Consider the following 18083-nt stretch of genomic DNA (forward strand, 5'->3'; position numbering starts at 1 on the left):
TTTGTCTCAGTGTGCTAACAGAACCCAGCATATTCTAGCCACCTGAGGATTAGTAAGAACAAAGACAGTGGTTTGATCTAGCATGTAGCTCATCACTGCAGCCCTTCTCCTGGTTTAGCACAGAGAAAATAGGTGAAAGGCCTCAGTTCCCAGCTTCTCCCTGGAGAGGTAAAGAATTGGAGAGAGGGCTTCCCTGGTGGCGCAGTGGTTGAGAGTCCGCCTGCCGATGCAGGGGACACGGGTTCGTGCCCCGGTCCGGGAGGATCCCACATGCTGCGGAGCTGCTGGGCCCGTGAGCCATGGCCGCTGAGCCTGCGCGTCCGGAGCCTGTGTTCCGCAACAGGAGAGGCCACAACAGTGAGAGGCCCGCGTACCGCAAAAAAAAACAACAAAAAGAATTGGAGAGAACATCCAATGGTCCAACTTTCCTGGGGGCTGCCTGAAGAACCATCTTTGGTCTCACTTGTTTCAGAGCACTTACAGGATCTCTCATACTCTAAATGCCTGGAGGCTATTAAGAATGAAGAGGTGTCAGCAAGGCCATGCTCCCCCTGAAACATGTAGGAGAATCCTTCCTTGCCCTTCCTACCTTTTGATGGTTTTCTGGCCATCTTTGACAATCCTTGGCTTATAGATGCGTCACTCCAATCCTCTGTATCACATGGTGTTCTCCCTGTATGTCTTCACATTGTCTTCCCTCTGTGCATACTTGTCTCTGTGTCCAAATGTCTCCTCTTTACAAACATGTCAGTCATATTGGATTAGGGCCCACCTCATTTTAATTATTACCTCTGTAAAGGTCTTATTTCCAAATAAGGTCACACATTCTGAATTACTGAGGGTTAGGACTTCAAAGTGTCTATTCTGGGGGGACAAAATTTTACCTATAACAATCACAATAAAAACTAATTATGTGAAATACTTATAACAAACAAGAAATATAAAAGAACCTAAACCAAGGTACATTTTAATCAAATTGCTTGAAACTAGTGAAGAAAGAAAATCTTCAAATCAGCCAATGCAAATAGACATGGTATATACAGGGGAACAAAGACAGGTTCTTTCATGTTTCTCATGCTTGGAGTTTGTTGAGCTTTTCGAATCTGTGGGTGTATAGTTGTCATGAACTTTACAAGATTTTCAGCCAAGTTTTTAAAATATATGTATATTTTCCCCTTTCTTCTCCTCTGGGGAGAGTGATTCTAAATGTTTATAGATGAAGCACATCAAGTTGTCTCACTGCTCACTGATGCTTTCATTTTTTTCCCAGTACTTTTTCTCTGTTTTATTTTGAATAATTTCTGTTGCTACACCTTCAAGCTCACTAATCTTTTTTTTTTCTTTTACAATTTTGTATCTAATTTAACTTTTTTTAAACTTAATGAAAAGTATAACAGGATCAAAACATTTAAATTAAGTACACTTACTAATTGTTCCAGTAATTCATTTAGTCATATCAAATATAGGATATGAAAAATAAATTCAGAAGTGCAATTACTTTAGAATACACTCCTTCCACTTTTGTCAAAGTTTATACTTATGTACCTAATCTATAGTGGAAGCAGAGTTTCTCTCTAAAAAACATTATCTCCTTAAACTCGCAAGGTGCATATTAGAGCCACGAGTAGTTTCTTTCATGTAAAATTGTAGTACAGGGCTTTCAAATTTGACATTTCACTGCTATGATACCACAACTAACATATATAATCACTGTATAGTGCCTTGGCATTCCATTAACAACCATTATTTTCTTTAATGTAGAATGATTAATATATACTCTACAAGGGGCATTGAGGTTAGTAATTCTATAGGGTATATCCTGACATAATTTTCAAACTGTATAATGACACAACTTTGTTAAGGCCATATTTTATTTGCTGATTAATGGAGAAGAGGGAGTGTAATTTCATTTTCGTAAAAGTCTGCATTCCTAAAAATCATGAAAAGTTGGAAAGATTGTTAAATCATTAAAACTTTAAATATATCTTACACAATTTTTTTTTTTTTTTTTGCGGTACGCGGGCTTCTCACTGTTGTGGCCTCTCCCGTTGCGGAGCACAGGCTCCGGACGCGCAGGCTCAGCGGCCATGGCTATGGGCCCAGCCGCTCTGCGGCATGTGGGATCTTCCTGGACTGGGGCATGAACCCGTGTCCCCTGCATCGGCAGGCGGACTCTCAACCACTGTGCCACCAGGGAAGCCCTACACAATCTTGTTTATACAAAACTATAAGTTAAATATAAACATGAAGCAATCATGATAATTTTATGCAAACCTAGTTTATGATCTTCAGTTATATATAAAATTTCTCAGTTCTGTTACTCGTGAAAAGATCAATACCAGACTGAATTACTATCTACTGGCAAAAGGCCCAGAAAGCTTATTTTAGCGTTAATCTTTTACATGATTAAATGTATTTCCTACTTTGAGATCACCTAAACATTGGGGAAAAAAAGAAAAAAAAATGAAAGGGCAGTATATTCATAAACCAGCAAATAATTTCATTGAAATGTACCATAAAACACAAAGAACCACCATATGCCTGTATGAAAAACATGGTGCATTACATATTCACACAGAGATCTATGCACGCATGCGTGTGTATATACTCACACACACATATCCAGTCATAAAACAAAGCCTATTGAGATTCTGCCATATCCAGCTGGAGATGCTCCATATCCAGTTTTGCATTTTTTCTTACTACATCAAATAAATAGCTTTTTGTCATCATCCCATTCTTTTTTTTTTTGCGGTACGCGGGCCTCTCACTGTTGTGGCCTCTCCCATTGCGGAGCACAGGTTCCGGACACGCAGGCTCAGCGGCCATGGCTCACGGGCCCAGCCGCTCTGCGGCATGTGGGATCTTCCCGGACCGGCGCACGAACCCGTGTCCCCTGCATCGGCAGGCGGACTCTCAACCACTGCACCACCAGGGAAGCCCTGTCACCCCATTCTTGAACACTGTCTGGAGAAAATCATGACCTTATTCTTCAAAGTATTTTTCAAATGCAACAAAATTCCCTGCTGGTATCCTATGTAAAGGTAATCAGCCCTACATGGGCCTTTTGTTGGGATCAGCAACAAAGTCCTTAAAGACCTTAATCCCAAGGCCAGTAATTACAACATGACTATGCTTGACGGAAACGTTCAAGAGATGCCTTGTTAATGGCTGTAGCAAAGCTTCCACCAGAACCAAAAGAAACATTTTCAACGCTCCATTTTTGTTTTTTGCTTCACACCTTCCACAATCTCTTTAAAGGTGTTACATCTGCAACATCCCCTTGACTAACTCTAGGGTAAGGGGGCAGCAACTTGCAGCTCACTGAGTTCTCAGTAGCAGGGAAATTCGTACCTAAAATATCATAGTCTTTAATACAGTATTAAGAAGATTTCAGAAAACAGCTATGATTATTAGTGGTGCCTCTGCACACTTTGGAAACATTAAATGTCTTAGATCCTTACCCTCTATTATCTCTCACACATTATAAATGTTATAGTTTTTGCAGACTACAAATCCAGGCGCTGATAAAAAGTTTCTTTATGTTCAGAAACATCTTTTTTATGGTCTTCACCTCAAGCAATTATGGTACTGTGTTCTGCCACTAGAACAGAATAGACTAGAACAGGATCTTTTGTTCCATAGCATTTTCTTTTTAAACATCTTTATTGGAGAATAATTACTTTACAATGCTGTGTTAGTTTCTGCCTTATAACAAAGTGAATCAGATATACATATACATATATCCCCATATCTCCTCCCTCTTGCCTCTCCCTCCCACCCTCCATATCCCATCCCTCTAGGTGGACACAAAGCAATGAGCTGATCTCCCTGTGCTATGCAGCTGCTTCCCATTAGCTGACTATTTTACATTTGTTAGTGTATATATGTCCATGCCACTCTCTCACTTCATCCCAGCTTACCATTCCCCCTCCCCATGTCCTCCAGTCCATTCTCTACGTCTGTTTCCTTATTCCTGTCCTGCCCCTAGGTTCTTCAGAACCTTTTTTTTTTTTTTTTAAGATTCAGTATATATGTGTTAGCATACGGTATTTTTTTTTCTTTCTGACTTAACTTCACTCTGTATGACAGTCTCTAGGTCCATTCACCTCAAAACAAATAACTCAATTTTGTTTCTTTTTATGGCTGAGTAATATTCCATTGTACATACATGCCACATCTTCTTTACCCATTCAAATGTCAGTGGACACTTAGGTTGCTTCCATGTCCTGGCTATTGTAAATAGAGCTGCAATGAAGATTTTGGTACAAGACTCTTTTTGAATTATGGTTTTCTCAGGGTATATGCCCAGTACTGGGATTGCTGGGTCATATGGTGGTTCCATTTTTAGTTTTTAAAGGAATCTCCATACTGTTATCCATAGTGGCTGTATCAATGTACATTCCCACCAACAGTGCAAGAGTGTTCCCTTTTCTCCACACCCTCTCCAGCATTTATTGTTTCTAGATTTTTTGATGATGGCCATTCTGACCGGTGTGAGATGATATCTCATTGTAGTTTTGATTTGCATTTCTCTAATGATTAGTGATGTTGAGCATTCTTGCATGTGTTTGTTGGCAATCTGTATATCTTCTTTGGAGAAATGTCTATTTAGGTCATCTGCCCATTTTTGGATTGGGTTGTTTGTTTTTTTGTTATTGAGCTGCATGAGCTGCTTATAAATTTGGAGATTAATCCTTTGTCAGTTGCTTCATTTGCAAATATTTTCTCCCATTATGAGGGTTGTCTTTTCGTCTTGTTTATGGTTTCCTTTGCTGTGCAGAAGCTTTGAAGTTTCATGACGTCCCATTTGTTTATTTTTGTTTTTATTTCCATTTCTTTTGGAGGTGGGTCAAAAAGGATCTTGCTGTGATTTATGTTATAGAGCGTTCTCCCTATGTTTTCCTCTAAGAGTTTGATAGTGTTTCACCTTACATTTAGGTCTTTAATCCATTTTGAGTTTATTTTTGTTTATGGTGTTAGGGAGTGTTCTAATTTCATAGTTTTACATGTAGCTGTCCAGTTTTCCCAGCACCACTTATTGAAGAGGCTGTCTTTTTTCCACTGTATATTCTTGCCTCCTTTATCAAAGATAAGGTGACCATATGTGCGTGAGTTTATCTCTGGGCTTTCTACCCTGATCCACTGATCAATATTTCTGTTTCTGTGCCAGTACAATACTGTCTTGATTACTGTAGCTTTGTAGTATAGTCTGAAGTCAGGGAGCCTGATTCCTATAGCTCCATTTTTCTTTCTCAAGATTGCTTTGGCTATTCAGGGTCTTTTGTGTTTCCATACAAATTGTGAAATTTTTTGTTCTAGTTCTGTGAAAAATGCCAGTGGTTGTTTGATAGGGATTGCATTGAATCTGTAGATTGCTTTGGGTCGTAGAGCCATTTTCACAATGTTGATTCTTTCAATCCAAGAACATGGTATATCTTTCCATCTATTTGTATCATCTTTAATTTCTTTAATCAGTGTCTTATAATTTTCTGCCTACAGGTCTTTTGTCTCCTTAGGTAGGTTTATTCCTAGGTTTTATTCTTTTTGTTGCAATGGTAACTGGGAATGTTTTCTTAATTTCACTTTCAGATTTTTCATCATTAGTGTATAGGAATGCAAGAGATTTCTGTGCATTGATTTTATATCCTGCTACTTTACCAAATTCATTGATTAGCTCCAGTAGTTTTCTGGTAGCATCTTTAGGATTCTCTATGTATAGTATCATGTCATCTGCTAACAGTGACAGCTTTACTTCTTCTTTTCCTATTTGGATTCCTTTTATTTCTCTTTCTTCTCTGATTGCTGTGGCTAAAACTTCTAAAACTATGTTGAATGCTAGTGGTGAGAGTTGGCAACCTTGCCTTGTTCCTTATCTTAGTGAAAATGGTTACACTTTTTCACCATTGAGGATGATAATGGCTGTGGGTTTATCATATATGGCCTTTATTATGTTGAGGTAAGTTCCCTCTGTGCCTACTTCTGCAGGATTTTTATCATAAATGGGTGTTGAATTTTGTCGAAAGCTTTCTCTGCATCTATTGAGATGATCATAGGTTTTTCTCCTTCAATTTGTTAATATGGTGTATCAGGTTGATTGGTTTGCGTACATTGAAGAATCCTTGCATTCCTGGAATAAACCCCACTTGATCATGGTGAATGATCCTTTTAATGTGTTGTTGGATTCTGTTTGCTAGTATTTTGTTGAGGATTTTTGCATCTATGTTCATCAGTGATATTGGTCTGTAGTTTGCTTTCTTTGTGACATCTTTGTTTGGTTTTGGTATCAAGGTGATGGTGGCCTTGTAGAATGAGTTTGGGAGTGTTCCTCCCTCTGCTATATTTTGGAAGAGTTTGAGAAGGATAGGTGTTAACTCTTCTCTAAATGTTTGATAGAATTTGCCTGTGAAGTCATCTGGTCCTGGGCTTTTGTTTGTTGGATGACTTTTAATCACAGTTTCAATTTCAGTGCTTGTGATTGTTCATATTTTCTATTTCTTCCTGGTTCAGTCTCGGAAAATTGTGCATTTCTAAGACTTTGTCCCTTTCTTCCAGGTTGTCCATTTTATTGGCATAGAGTTGCTTATAGTAATCTCTCATGATCCTTTGTATTTCTGCAGTGTCAGTTATTACTTCTCCTTTTTCATTTCTAATTCTATTGATTTGAGTCTTCTCCCTTTTTCTGTTGATGAGTCTGGCTAATGGTTTATCAATTTTGTTTATCTTCTCAAAGAACCAGGTTTTAGTTTTATTGATCTTTGCTATCGTTTCCTTCCTTTCTTTTTCATTTGTTTGTGATCTGATCTTTATGATTTCTTTCCTTCTGTTAACTTTGGGGTTTTTTTTATTCTTCTTTCTCTAATTGCTTTAGGTGCAAAGTTACGTTGTTTGTATGAGATGTTTCCTGTTTTTTCAGGTAGGATTTATTGCTGTAAACTTCCCTCTTAGAACTGCTTTTGCTGCATCCCATAGGTTTTTGGGTCGTGGTGTCTCCATTGTCATTTGCTTCTAGGTATTTTTGATTTCCTCTTTGATTTCTTCAGTGATCACTTGGTTATTAAGTCATGTATTGTTTAGCCTCCATGTGTTTGCATTTTTTACAGATCTTTTCCTGTAAGTGATATCTATTCTCATAGCGTTGTGGTCGGAAAAGATACTTGATACGATTTCAGTTTTCTTAAACTTACCAATGCTTTATTTGTGACCCAAGATATGATCTATCCTGGAGAGTGTTTCATGAGCACTTGAGAAAAATGTGTATTCTGTTGTTTTTGGATGGAATGTCCTATAAATATCAATGAAGTCCATCTTCTTTAATGTATCATTTAAAGCTTGTGTTTCCTTATTTAGTTTCATTTCGGATGATCTGTCCATTGTTGAAAGTGAGGTGTTAAAGTTCCCTACTATGTTTGTGTTACTGTCGATTTCCCCTTTTATGGCTGTTAGTATTTGCCTTATGTATTGAGGTGCTCCTATGTTGGGTGCATAAATATTTACAATTGTTATATCTTCTTTTTGGATTGATCCCATGATCATTATGTAATATCTTTCTTTATCTCTTGTAATAGTCTTTTTTTAAAGTCTATTTTGTCTGATATGAGGATTGCTACACCAGCTTACTTTTGATTCCCATTTGCATGGAATATCTTTTTGCATCCCCTCACTTTCAGTCTGTATGTGTCCCTAGGTCTGAAGTCAGTCTCTTGTAGACAGCATACATATGGGTCTTGTTTTTGTATCCATTCAGCTAGGCTGTGTCTTTTGGTGCGAGCATTTAAACCATTTACATTTAAGATAATTATTGATATGTATGTTCCTATTCCCATTTTCTTAATTGTTTTGGGTTTGTTTTTGTAGGTCTTTTCCTTCTCTTGTGTTTCTTGCCTAGAGAAGTTCCATTAGCATTTGTTGTAAAGTGGGTTTGGTGCTTAACTCTCTCAGCTTTTGCTTGTCTGTAAAGGTTTGAATTTCTCCATCAAACCTGAATGAGATCCTTGCTGGGTAGAGTAATCTTAGTTGTAGGTTTTTCTCCTTCATCACTTTAAATATGTCCTGCCAGTCCCTTCTGGCTTGCAGAGTTTCTGCTGTCAGATTAGCTGTTAACCTTATGGGAATTCCCTTGTGTGTTATTTGTTGTTTTTCCCTTGCTGCTTTTAATATGTTTTCTTTGAATTTAATTTTTGATAGTTTAATTAATATGTGTCTTGGCGTGTTTATCCTTGGATTTATCCTGTATAGGACTCGCTGTGCTTCCTGTACTTGATTGACTATTTCCTTTCCCATATTAGGGAAGTTTTCAACTATAATGTCTTCAAATATTTTCTCAGTCCCTTTCTTTTTCTCCTCTTCTTCTGAGACCACTATAATTCAAATATTGGTGCATTTAATGTTGTCCCAGAGGCCTCTGAGACTGTCCTCAGTTCTTTTCGTTCGTTTTTCTTTATTCTGCTCTGCAGTAGTTATTGCCACTATTTTATCTTCCCGGTCACTTATCCGTTCTTCTGCCTAAGTTCTTCTGCTATTGATCTCTTCTAGAGTATTTTTGTTTTCATTTATTGTGTTGTTCATTGTTGCTTGTTTCCTCTTTAGTTCTTCTAGGTCCTTGTTAAATGTTTCTTGCGTTTTCTGTATTCTGTTTCCAAGATTTTGGATTTTCTTTTCTCTCATTATTCTGAATTCTTTTTCAGGTAGACTGCCTATTTCCTCTTCATTTGTTAGGTCTGGTGGGTTTTTACCTTGATCCTTCATCTGTTGTGTGTTTTTCTGTCTTCTCATTTTGCTTATCTTACTGTGTTTGGGGTCTCCTTTTTGCATGCTGCAGGTTCGTAGTTCCCGTTGTTTTTGGTGTCTGTACCCAGTGGCTAAGGTTGGTTCACTGGGTTGTGTAGGCTTCCTGGTCAATGGGACTAGTGCCTGTGTTCTGGTGGATGAGGGTGGATCTTGTCTTTCTGGTGGGCAGGTCCATGTCTGGTGGTGTGTCTTGGGGTGTCTGTTGCCTTATTATGATTTTAGGCAGCCTCTCTCCTAATGGGTTGGGTTGTGTTCCTGTCTTGCTAGTTGTTTGACATAGGGTGTCCAGCACTGTAGCTTGCTGGTTGTTGAGTGAAGGAGGGTCTTGGTGTTGCGTGGTGATCTCCGGGAGATTTTCGCCGTTTGATATTACATTGAGCTTGGAGGTCTCTTGTCGAACAGTGTCCTGATGTTGGCTCTCCCACCTCAGAGGCACAGCACTGGCTCCTGGCTGGAGCACCAGGAGCCTTTCATCCGTATGGCTCAGAATAAAAGGGAGAAAAAATAGAAGGAAAGAAAGAAAGAGGATAAAATAAAATAAAGTTACTAAAATAAAAAATAATTATTAAGAAAAAAAATTTTTTTTGAGTAAAAAAAAAAAACACGAACGGACAGAACCCTAGGACAAATGGTGAATGCAAAGCTATACAGACAAAATCTCTCACAGAAGCATACACATACACACTCACGAAAAGAGGAAAAGGGGAAAAAGTAATATGTCTTTCTCCCAAAGTCCATCTCCTCTATTTGGGATGATTCGTTGTCTATTCAGGTATTCCACAGATGCAGGGTTCATCACGTTGATTGTGGAGATTTCATCTGTTGCTCCTGAGGCTGCTGGGAGGGATTTCCCTTTCTCTTCTTTTTTCGCTCGGCTCCTGGGGTTCAGCTTTGGATTTGGCCCCGCCTGTGCGTGTAGGTCGCCTGAGGGTGTCTGTTCTTTGCTCAGACAGGACGGGGTTAAATGAGCAGCTGATTCGGGGGCTGTGGCTCACTCAGGGCGTGGGGAGGGAGGAGTACAGATGTGGGGCGAGAATGCGGCGGCAGAGGCCCGCATGACGTTGCAGCAGCCTGAGGCGCACTGTGCATTTTCCGGGGGAAGTTGTCCCTGGATCACGGGACCCTGGCAGTGGTGGGCTGCACAGGCTTCTGGGAGGGGAGGTGTGGATAGTGACCTGTGTTTGCACACATGCTTCTTGGTGGCGGCAGAAGCAACCTTAGCGTCTCATGCCCGTCTCTGGGGTCTGCGCTGATAGCCGCAGATTGCACCCATCTCTGGAGCTCCTTTAAGCGGCGCTCTTAATCCCCTCTCCTTGTGGAGCAGGAAACAAAGAGGGAACAAAAAGTCTCTTGCCTCTTCGGCAGGTCCAGACCTTTTCCCGGACTCCATCCCGGCTAGCCGTGGTGCACTAAACCCTTCAGGCTGTGTTCACGCCGCCAACCCCAGTCCTCTCCCTGCGATCCGACCTCTGAAGCCTGAGCCTCAGCTCCCAGCCCCCACCCACCCCAGAGGGTGAGCAGAGAAGCCTCTCGGGCTGGTGAGTGCTTTTCGGCACCGATCCTCTGTGCGGGAATCTCTCTCCTTTGACCTCTGTACCCCTGTTGCTGTGCTCTCCTCTGTGGCTCCGAAGCTTCCCCCTTCCGCCACCCGCCGTCTCTGCCCACGAAGGGGCTTCCTAGTGTGTGGAAACCTTTCCTCCTTCACAGCTCCCTCCCACTGGTGCAGGTCCCGTCCCTATCCTTTTGTCTCTATTTATTCTTTTTTCTTTTGCCCTACCCAGGTACGTTGGTAGTTTCTTGCCTTTTGGGAGGTCTGAGGTCTTCTTCCAGCGTTCAGTAGGTGTTCTGTAGGAGTTGTTCCACGTGTAGATATATTTCTGATGTATCTGTGGGGAGGATGGTGATCTCTGCGTCTTACTCTTCTGCCATCTTCCTCAACCTCAGCTTTTCTAGTTGTTTTTGGTGTCTGCCCCCAGTGGCTATGTTTGGTTCAGTGGGTTGTGTTGGCTTCCTGGTGGAGGGGACTAGTGCCTGTGTTCTGGTCGATGAGGGCGGATCTTGGGTTTCTGGTGGGCAGGACCACATCCCATGGTGTGTTTTGGGGTGTCTGTGCCCTTATTATGATTTTAGGCAGCCTCTCTGCTAATGGGTGCGGTTGTGTTCCTGTCTTGCTAGTTGTTTGACCTACGGTGTCCAGCACGGTATCTTGCTGCTCATTGAGTGGAGCTGTGTCTTTTCCCTGAGATGGAGATCTTGGGAGAGCTTTTGCCGTTTGATACTACATGGGGCCAGGAAGTCTCTGGTGGAGAAATGTCCTGAACTCAGCTCTCCCACCTCAGAGGCTCAGGCCTGAGCTGGTGCACCAAGACCTTGTCAGCCACACAGCTGAGAATGAAAGGGGAAGAAAAAGAAAGAAAGAAAAAAGAAGAAAACTAAAATGAAATAAAATAAAATAAAAGTTATTAAAATTAAGAATATTAAAAATAAAAAAATTAAAAAGTAATAGAAAAAAAAGGAAAGAAAGAAGAGAGCAGCCAATCCAAAAAACAAATTCACCAGTGATACAAGCACTAAAAACTATACAAAAAAAAAAAAAAAGAAAAGATGGACAGACAGAACCCTAGGTAATTGGTAAAAGCAAAGGTATACAGACAAAATCACACAAAGAAGCATACACATACACACACACAAAAGGTGAAAGATGAAAGAAAAAATATATAGATATATTTAAAAAAAGAAAGAGAGCAACGAAATCAATAAATGTACCAATGATAATAAGCTCTAAATACTAAAGTAAGATAAACATAAAAGCAGAAACAAATTAGATGCAGAAAGCAAACCCCAAGTCTACAGTTGCTCTCAAAGTCCACCACCTCAATTTTGGGATGATTCCTTGTCTATTCAGTTATTCTAGAGATGCAGGGTACATCAGGTTGGTTGTGGAGATTTAATCCGCTGCTCCCTTTCTCTTCTTTGTTCGCACAGCTCCTGGGGTTCAGCTTTGGATTTGGCCCCGCCTCTGCGTGTAGGTCACCCTCTGGGGTCTCTTCTTTGCCCAGACAGGAGGGGGTTAAAGGAGCAGCTCCTTAGGGGGCTCTGCCTCACTCAGATTTGGGGAAGGAGGGATACAGAATGCAGGGCAAGCCTGCAGTGGCAGAGGCCGACGTGATATTGCAACAGCCTGAGGCATGCCTTGTGTTCTCCCAGGGAAGTTGTCCATGGATCACGGGACCCTGGCAGTGGTGGGCTGCACAGGCTCCCCGGTGGGGAGGTGTTGATAGTGACCTGTGCTTGTACACAGGCTTCTTGGTGGCTGCAGCAGCAGCCTTAGCTGTTCATGCCCGTCTCTGGTGTCTGTGCTGACAGCCGCGGCTCACGCCCGTTTCTGGAGCTCATTTAGGGGGTGCTCTGAATCCCCTGTCCTCTAGCACTCCGGAACAATGTTCTCTTGTCTCTTAGGCAGTTCAGACTTTTTCCTGGACTCCCTCCTGGCTAGCCGTGGCACAGTAGCCCCCTTCATGCAGCCAACCCCAGACCTTTCCCTGGAATCCGACCTCTGAAACCTGAGCCTCAGCTCCCAGCCCCCGCCCGCCCTGGCGGGTGAGCAGACAAGCCCCTTGGCCTGGTGAGTGCTGGTTGGCACTGATCCTCTTTGTGGGAATCTCTCCGCTTTGCCCTCCGCACCCCTGTTGCTGCGCTCTCCTCCGTGCCTCCGAAGCTTCCCCTCCGTCAGTGAAGGGGCTTCCTAGTGTGTGGAAACTTTTCCTCCTTTACAGCTCCCTCCCAGAGGTGCAGGTCCCATCCCTATTCTTTTGTCTCTGTGTTTCCTTTTTTCTTTTGCCCTACCCAGGTATGTGGGGAGTTTGTTGCTTTTTTGGGAAATCTGAGGCCTTCTGCCAGCATTCAGTAGGTGTTCTGTAGGAGTTGTTCCCCATGTAGATGTAATTTTGATATATTTGTGGGGAAGATAGTGATCTCCACGTCTTACTCCTGTGCCATCTTGAAGGTACCCCCTCCATAGTATTTGTAATTAAACCAATCCCTGCTACTCTATATTTTCCTTTGAAATTAACCAAGTGAGCAGAGGCTCTAATGCCAGCAGTCTCTTAAAAAGAGACTCCTCTGTAGCCAAAATCATGTAACTTACATACAGGACCATCTAGGTTATTGGAAATTTCTAATAAATATTTGGCCAATATTTTCTTCTGCTCTCTAGCATTTGTGACCACTGTTATTGGATATTAGGACTGAACAAGAATAGTCTCAATCCAGTTTGTTAGCAAGTAACACTGTGAATCTGAGTTTTCTACTGTGAAGAGAAACTTTCTCTGAGAATGACAGAGCCTGCAGGAGCAGCTTTTATTTCTATTGGAAGATGTCCATCATCAAGAACGTAGTTCTATCCCTTTTCATGAAAGACATCATCTGGAAAGTTCATTAATCTTTTATTCTGCAATGTCTATTCTGTTGTTCATCCTATCTAGTGAATTTTTTTATGTAAGCTCTTGTAATTTTCATCTTTATAAGTTTGATTTGGGTCTTTTTTTTTTTATCTTCCACGCTTCTACTTAGCACATCCAGTCTTTCTTCCAATGTGCTAACTCTATGGAGTATCTGGTGTGCTGGCAACGTTCTATTTCTTAACCTGGCTGGGGGATACTTGGCGTTTGCTTTACATTATTTGGTAAGTTTTACATTGATGTTTTTCATACTTTTCTACATGTATATGATATTTCAAAATGAAAATTAGATGGTCCAAGGAATCATATTAGCTCCACAGACATTCAAAATCCAACCGGTTACCACAAACTTCACCACTACTACCCTGATCCATGCCTCCATCATTCATAAATTTGTTAATAGCAAAACCCAACCCACCAGACTTCCTCCTTCTGCTCTTGTCTGCTATAGTCTACTTTCAGCTCAATGGCTAATGTCTTTCTTTTAAAATACAAGTTCAGTGATGTCGTCCTCTGCTCAAATCCCAATGGCTTCCTCTCTCAATCAGAGTCAAAGTCAAACTTTTTATGGTTTACAAAGGCTTAGATGGTCGGGCATCCTCTTATCTCTCTGACTCCTTTCTTAACATTTGTTTCCTCTATGTTAGCCATCCATTCTTCTAACTTACTGGGCATTCACCTGCTTCAGAAATATTGCACTTAAAATTTTCTCTGCCTACAACGCTCTTTGCACTGATACCCCCATGGCTCACTTCTTTATCTCCATCAAATCTACATTCAGATTGTATCTTCTCGGTTGTACTTTCCTGACCTTATTTAAGTCAGTCACCTTTCACCAGTACCTCTGTTCCCTTCTCCCTTCCTTCCTTTCTTTCTCTCTTTCTTTCTTTTTCTCTCTCTCTTTCTTTCTTTCATAGTACTCATCACCGTCTATCATACTTCATATTCACTTAATCTTTGTCTTCCTCAGACCAGACATGAACTCTGCAAGAGAAATAATTTTTAACACTTTTTTAAAAAAATTCATTGCTTGAAGCTTCAGTGCCTCTATCAGTATCTCATACACATGAATTATGTACTCAATAAATATTTATTGAATAAACACTCTTAAACCATTATTCTCTACTTTCGGGTAATTTTTCCTCCTTGAAATTAAAAAAAAAAAGCCTCCATTGTTTATTTCAGTGGTGCATACGTAATGTGCAATGATAGCTGTTTGTTGAATGAACGATTCTGTGCCTTGTTAGGGGCAGTGTAGTCCTGTTATCCTAATGGTTACAGGTGGGGTGTAGGAGTATGCACTCTGACAGTCTATTGGCTCTTTCTCTGATTGCATTCAACATACATGAATATTCATTAACTGTTTATTTTGGGACCTAAATATCAAACACCGATCTAGTAAACATGTTTGTATGGAAAACACTGGACAAGCCACTGCAGATTAAAATAAAGACCACGTTTTCTTCCAGGCTCCCAAAATATGCATGCAAAATGAAATGTGTCCCTGCATTCTACGGTGTGCTGCTAAACGTTCATTTGCATATGCAGAAGCCAGATTCTGGCAGCAGATCAGTTAATTGCCAATACAAAGCAGCCACTGAGGACATATTTACTTCTCTTGTAAAGGCCAGTACATTTGTGTGAGCCACAAATGACATGCGTGCTGTTGGATTTGCAGGAATGGTTTCGGAGGTTGGAAATGATTACCTCTTAGCTCAAATAGATTAGGGAGCTGTTGCTGTCAGTTCTAAAAGTCCCTGCTTTCTCAAATAGAAAATATCACTTGTTTTCCATGAAAATATGCTGCTGGTTGGAAGAAATCTACTTCTGTACCTCAACCTTGGCATGTTTGGAATGGCAGCCCTCACTCACCCATCTTTAATTAAACCTAGAAGAGTGTTGAAGGCCAGGGAAGGACCCACATGCTCTTGCCTGGCTGTGGTGCTGGCCAGTCTTGACTCTACTCCAGAGAGTGAAAGTCTCTCTGAAATACAGTGGCCGGCCCTGCAAACAGGACTTATGAGTAGACTGATCAATGCAGAGCCTAACAGAACTAATATTTCCCATATTGTGGGAGTCTGTTTAAAGTATTTGCAAAATGTTATAGTAGGCATCTGATCTAATATCACCACTTTACAGATGGGATAATACAGGCCCAGAAAGGTGAAGTAACTTGTCCAAAGTCACAGAACTTATTACTTGCAGGGTGGAATTAAGACCCAGGTCACCTGACCTCTGATACCACGGTCTTTCTACTGTATTATTCTCACAGTCATGAGCCTCCTGTTAGCCACACTTGATCTCAAATACTGGCATTTTTGAAAAGTCACGCTTGGAGCAAATAAAAAATGTAGATCTTTGGGACCTGCTTTCCAGAGATTCTAATTTGGAAAGTGAATAAAAGAGCAAAGAAATTGTGTTTTAGCACATACCAGGTAAATCTGATAGAGATAGCATCAGGCCACAACTTGAGAAATTCTGGTATCTGTCAGGGATCATTAGGGAGAATGTATAGTATATAGATTAGCATCATCACTGCAGAGCCAAAAGACATGTATGTATAACCTCGGCTTTGCCACTTACTAACAATGTACATTTGAATGAGTTCATTATTTAGCCCTCTCTGAGTGTCAGTTATCCTACCTGTGAAATGGGAACTCACTGGGCTATTGTGAGAGTTATACACATATAGTTGTGTGCATCTGTGTAGCACAATGTGTCTGGTACATAGTAAGTGCTTAATAAATGTTGGCTGTGGTTATTAATAAAGTGCTGGTCATATACTTTATGCTTTTAAATATTCCTTAAGCAGTGCATGGTATTATAGGTATTTTGAGAGAGCAACTAAGTCATTTCCCAATTTCATATATACATACATATATATACACACACACACACGTACAAAAATATAATATGTATATGTAAATATATACATGCTATATATAACATACTGTGCATAAAACTATATTTTTTCTTTGGCTATACCCTAGTCTCCTTATTGCTTCTTTCTCAGTCCCACCAAATCTATAATAGAGAATGCCTGTCTGAGGGAACAGGTATGATATCAATGAGATTATTCATCTATTCTTTAAAATGTTATTTTCCCTTTCCTTCCAATGGGCCTTAACAAAAATGGCCAATTGCATTCCACAAGCCTGGTGAGAACTCAAATTTCTGATTGAGAGGAAATATGTTTAAGTAATTTAGACCTTTCAGCATGCTTATTCCCACCTGGACTAGAGGTCTTTCGGTCCAGTGAGCTTGTCAAGTGCAGTGAAAATATACTCAACCCAGGTTGTCATTTATATGTATCAGCTTACAGGCTGCTGAAAAAGTCTACCAAGAGATAAAATAAATAAGTGCCTCAACTCATCCAAAATGGTGACTTGAGTGGTAGTTTGTCATCAGTTGTCTAAAATAACTTGATTGCAAAGATTCTGAGGATAGATAGCGGAAATAAACTCAAGTGTGACGTGACAGCTATGTCAAGAAAAATGGAGATGGCTGTCAGAGAATTCCAAGTGGCTTTTGGGCTTCGTGAGCGCTTTAGAGAGCACAGATCGTCTAGGAACCTCACACTCTGTGACTGACTTTAAGCTGTTGTCATTAAAATGTATTGAGAGTGGCAAACAGTTAGCTTGGCTACAGTGATGCGTCCTATTATTGAAAATGGCCCTCAACATCACATTCTAGTTGGTGGTGATAGTGGTAGTGATTCCAATGTTAGTAGTGGTGTGGAGGGTCGCTTTTTCTTTTCTTCTAAAAATCTAGATACTTAGCATAGCACACTGGATGAAAGTGGAAACTTAGAGTTGAATGAGACCAAGGTTTGAATCCAATTTGGTACTTCCTAGCTGTGTGATGTTGGACAAGTTGTTGGGAATCTTTAAATTTCAGTTTTCTCATCTATCACACAAGAACAAATCACTGACCTTAAAGGGTTGCTTATATAATTACATTAATTTATATAAATATATGTGAGCTATTTAATATGTAATCTAATTAGGTAAAGTACCTGAATCATAGAAGATCAATAAATGCTTTCTCCTTCATAGTAGCATTAGTGGTAATAAAAGTATTAGAAGGAATAGGGTGTTTTTGAATGATGTAGCCTAATTCTAGTTTAATCTGCTGTCTAAACCTAACATTTAGGTTGTTTGAATGACATCCTACTCAAAAATGAATTTTCCCAATGGAAATGAATAAATGATGAAAAACTCTAAGGAGAAGGAAGAGATTCAGAATAGTCCAAGTTATTTTAAACATATAATGAAGACAAACAGAATTAACATGCCAGAGCCTAGGCAATATAGGAATGGATCTTAGATCCGTATTTATTATTACACATTTAGGGTAGTAGGTGATAAAGCGTCCATCTGAATATGATTAAAAACAAATAATAAACTGCAAACATTTTTATCCATTGTTAAAAGTGTTAAATGCCAAGACCTTGAGCAGAGTTCTAAGATTACTAAATTACATCAACTTCTCCTTAGATTGGTAAAATGTGAAAAGGTACAGGTTCCCACAGGTAGGGTGAGCCTTCGGGAGTGAACTCACCTTCCTCTTGGGGGTCCTATTGTCCTGTGATGCAGCCTCATTTGTACCCATAAAACTTAGGTTTCTGGAAGGAGCCAATGAGCTTAATTAAACTGAAATGTAAATGACTATTATTGCTTTGTAAATTCTCTTCTCAAGGAAATATTTTTGCAGGATTGAAGAGAAATAAATCCCTAGTTTTAGGATGCCAAATATTAGCAAGTAGATGAGGGACAAAGGAATAGGTATCTCTTTGGTTACTGTAATCATATTTTTAAATTAGTTCTTTGCTAT

The 18083-nt window shown here is 40.2% G+C and overlaps 1 pseudogene; it reads right to left on the reverse strand.

Moving 5' to 3' along the window:
• Window positions 1-271: 271 nt before the first annotated feature.
• LOC149749678 (nicotinamide phosphoribosyltransferase pseudogene) lies at window positions 272-17851 on the reverse strand (annotated as a pseudogene).
• Window positions 17852-18083: the final 232 nt, after the last annotated feature.

Source organism: Delphinapterus leucas, chromosome 3 (genome assembly GCF_059928025.1).
Source record: "Delphinapterus leucas isolate spDelLeu-1000000601 "Yukka" chromosome 3, BTC_Dleu_Yukka2, whole genome shotgun sequence".
Classification (NCBI taxonomy): domain Eukaryota; kingdom Metazoa; phylum Chordata; class Mammalia; order Artiodactyla; family Monodontidae; genus Delphinapterus; species Delphinapterus leucas.